Genomic DNA, 4,284 nt, shown 5'->3' with positions numbered 1-4,284 from the left:
CATATGTGTGACACCTAAGAAAGAATAAGTCATTTCATAGGATGAGGGTAAACGTTAGCCCGAAAAGAGTTTCATATGAAAACACTTGCATACACTTAGTGAAAATACCTAGACACTCGGTTGTTTCTATGTTTGTATAACTCTGAGAACCGAACCAATGTGTAGAGTTTCTTTTCAAAACACATTTAAGAAAGAGAAACTCATTTTGTACAAAAGGGTAATTTTTAACCAGCAAGGAGTTAAATATTAAAATTCTTACTTGCACTTAGAGAAAGCAGCTAGACACTAGGTTGTTTATATGTTTGGTTACCTGTGTGTATAGTAGTCTTTTGTTCTCTTACTCATCAAGCATGTCTAAGAAAGCATTTCTTACTAGGCAGGTAATATTAGCTGGAAATATGTTTTATATGAAAACACTTATATTCACTGAAAGAAATAAGCTAGATGTTGTTTACAGATTTGCATATGTCTCTTAACTGGAGCAGTGTATTCTTTTCTTTTCAAACATTTCAAGGTAAAAGAAGGTGCTACTTATAGATACTACTCTTAGGTTTAATGTTAAGGTTAGTGGTAGTGCTACTGCTAGGGTTAGGTTTAGAAGTCAGTGTAGGTTCAGAGCTAGGGATAGGGATGGTGCTGTGCTAGGGTTAAGGCAATGGTTAGTTTTAGGTTTAGGGCCATGGTTAGGGTTCACGTTAGGGCTATGCTTTGGCTTATGGTTAGGGCTAGGGTTAGAATTAGGGTTGGAGTTAGGGCTAGGGTTAGGGTTTAGGGTTACGGCCACGGTTAGCATTAGCGTTAGGCCTAGGGCTAGGGTTAGCGGTAGTACTACGATTAGGACTAGGTCTAGGGTTTTACATTTGTACAAGCATATTCCTTTATATGTCTTACAAGCTTCTCTGGACACAAGTGAGGCATTTTGTACGAAGAGGGTAAGTTTTAGCAAGAAGGAGTTTCATATGAAACCACTTAAATTCACTTACAGAAAGCAGTTATACATTCAGTTGTTTATGTGTGGGTGGCCATTCACATTTAAATCCTGAAGATGTGCAGCCCCGTGTTTGGGGAGGCATGTTCTGCCCGATTCCTGTCGGGCCTTCATGCGGCTGCACCTACGGGCCCCAGAGCTCGATATCTTGTGCCTTGGTCGGGTGGGGGTTGGGATGGGTTGGGTGGCTAGTGGGTCGATTGCTTTTGGGTGCGGGTCATACTTGTGTTCCTTGGTGTCTTGTTGTGTCCCGTCTACCTGTTGGCCCGAAGCTTGTTGCGTGCGTGCATCGGACTGTCTCCCGGGAACCCTGGCAAGGAGTGTTCCCATCGTGAGGCCTGGGCCTGAGACCTGGTTGTGTGGTGGAGACGAAGTCAGTGGGCTGGTGGTCCAGGAGCAAGGGGACAGTTTTCTGCCATCGGCTGCACCGAGCCCGGTGAAGGGAATGTATGGTGTGTGGAAAGTGATACAGGACGTAGGTATCGCACCGCACAGACCGGTGTGGGCCCAGAGCCGGGGTGTGGTTCCGAGGCGAAAGGGCAGGGATGCTATCATGCTGCATGTCGGTGCTGCCCTGGGGATGGGAGGAGGCCACGGGGCACTGTCAGGCACCACAGTCGGGATTAGGGTTACAGTTTGGATTAGTGGTTGGGGTTAGGTTTAGGCTTAGTGTTAGGGCTAGGGCTATGAATAGGGCTAGGGCTAGGGTTAGGGTTAGGGCTAGGGCTACAGTTAGGGTCAGGCCTAGGGTTAAAGCTAAGGCTAGGACTAGGGCTATGGCTAGGGTTAGGGTTAGAGTTAGGGCTAGGACAAGGGCTAGTGCTGTGTCTAGGGTTAGGGATAGGACTAGGGCTAGAAGTAGGGTTAGGGAGAGGGCTAGCATTAGGGTTATGGTTATAGCTGTTGAGTGTTAGGGCTACAGTTGGGTTAGGGCTACAGTTAGGGTTGGGTTAGTGTTAGGCCTAGAGATAGGATTAGGGTTATGGCTAGAGATAGCATTAGGGTTAGGGAGAGGATTAAGGCTGGAGCTAGGAATAAGGCTAGGGTTACGGTTAAGGTTAGGGCTAGAGATAGGGTTAGGGTTAGTTACAGGGGTAGGCCTAGGGTTAGGGCTAGGATTAGGGTTGAAGATAGAGCTAGGGTTAAAGATAGGTTTAGGGTAAAGTTTAGAGTTAGGGTTAGCTTTAGGCTTATGGTAGCTCGGTTTATGCTTTGGGTTAGGGATACAGTTAGTTAATAGGGTTAGAGTTAGGTTTAGGGATAGTGTTAGAGTTACAATTGTTAGGGTTAGTGTTACGGTTTGGGTTGATGCCAGGGCCACAGTTAGACCTAAGGCTAGGGTTAGGGTTAGGGATAGAGCTAGCGTTAGATTTAGGGCCAGCTTTAGGGTTAGGGTTATTGTTAGGGCTATTGTTAGGGCTAAGGCAAAGTTTACACCTAGGGCTAGCGTGGGCATTAGCGCTAGGTTTGGCACTAGATCTAGGGTTTTACATTTGTAGAAGCTCATTCTCGTATATGCCTTAGGAGCTTCTACTCACACAAGAAAGACATTTCATATCAAGAGGGTGTTTTTTAGCTGGAAAGGAGTTTCATATGAAAACACTTATATTCACTCAGAGAATTATGCTAGACGATTGGTTGTTTACAGGATTTCATAAGTGTGTGAGCTGAAGGAGTATGTTCTTTTTTCATCAAATATTTCAATGTATAAGATGATATTACCTATAGATGTTTCTCATAGGTTTAGTTTTAAGGTTAGTGGTAGTGCTAGTGCTAGGACTAGATTTAGAGCTATGGCTATGGTTTAATCTAGGGCTAGGGTAAATGTTCGGGTTAGGGCTAAGTTAGGGTTAGGGCTAGGGTTAGGGTTGGGGCTAGCTTTAGCATTAGGGTTCAAGTCTCTGGTTAGGTTTAGGGCCAGGGTTGGGTATAGGGTTAGATTTAGGCTTAAGGATAGGCCTTGGGTTAGGGTTAGGGCTGGGGTTAGAGTTAGCGTTAAGGATAGGGTTAGGGTTAGGGTTAGGATTAGTGATAGGGCCAAGGCTAGGTTTGGGCCTAGAGCTAGGGTCAGAGTTAGTGTTAGAGTTAAGGCTTGGGTTAGGGTTTAGCGTCAGTGTTAAGGTTAAGTGCAGGGTTAGGGCTAGGGTCTGAATTAGGTTTAGGGCCAGGCTCAGGGTTAGTGGTATGTGTAGGTCTCCTTAATGGTTAGAGCTAGGGTTAGGGTTAGGGTTAGCTTTAGGGTTAGGATAGGGCTATTGTTAGGTTTAGAGCTACGGCTAGTTTCAATGTTAGGATTATTGTTAGGGTTAGGCTAGTTTTAGGCTTAGTGTTAGGGTTAGGTCTAGTTTTGGTTAGGGCTATGGATATTGTGAAGTTTATGCCTAGGTTTTGGTTTATGGTTAGGGTTAGGGCTATGGTTTGGGATAGTGTTAGGGCTAGTGTTAGCGTTAGTGATATGTTTAAGGTTAGGGTCAGGGCTCAGGCTAGGTTTAGCTAGAGATTGTCGGAAATAAAAACACAGCATCCAGCCAGGGCTTCCCAACTCAGCTATCCAGGGACATGGCACGGAGGCTGCACGAGGAGGGCATCAAATCGCAGGAGCAGGCTAGCTGCTGTGGTTGGACTCCACCCTGGGTCTGCAGCTTTCCAACAACGAAGGCCAACATTTCCTCAAAGAGCATCTTTTTAAAAATCAGGTTTATTAAGGTATGATTTACATGAAGTAATAGTCATCTTTTCTCGGAGTGTAGCTCAATGAGTTCTGACAACTGTAAATAGTCATACACCAAACAATTCCCTTGTGCCCCTTTGCACTCAGTCCTCTCAGCCCCATGTCCTGCTGGAGTGTTTTCCTGAATCATGTTCTCTCTTTTCTCTCAGTGTCCTCTGTCTGTTTTCAGTTAACTTGATTTTGAGATTCATCCAAGTTGTTAACATGTATCAGTAACTCCTTCTTTCTTGTTGAGCAGGATCACTTTATGTTTTCGTATTTTATTGTAATAAAATACAGTTGGACCATTGTATCAGTGGGTTTTGTATCCATTGACTCAACCAACCACAAATCAAAAATATTTGAAAAAAAACGTGTCTGTACTGAACATGTACAGACTTTTTTCCCTTGACGTTATTCTCTAAACAATACAGTATAACCACTATTTGGACAGCATTTACATTGTGTTGGGTATTGTAAGTAATCTAGATTTGATTTAAAGTATATGAGAGGATGTACATAGGTGTCATATGCAAATACTACACTGTTTTATATCATGGACTTGTGCATCCGTAGATTTTGGTAT

Source organism: Propithecus coquereli, unplaced genomic scaffold, assembly GCF_000956105.1.
Source record: "Propithecus coquereli isolate 6110/MARCELLA unplaced genomic scaffold, Pcoq_1.0 Scaffold71, whole genome shotgun sequence".
Classification (NCBI taxonomy): domain Eukaryota; kingdom Metazoa; phylum Chordata; class Mammalia; order Primates; family Indriidae; genus Propithecus; species Propithecus coquereli.
This window is presented reverse-complemented; position numbering follows the sequence as displayed.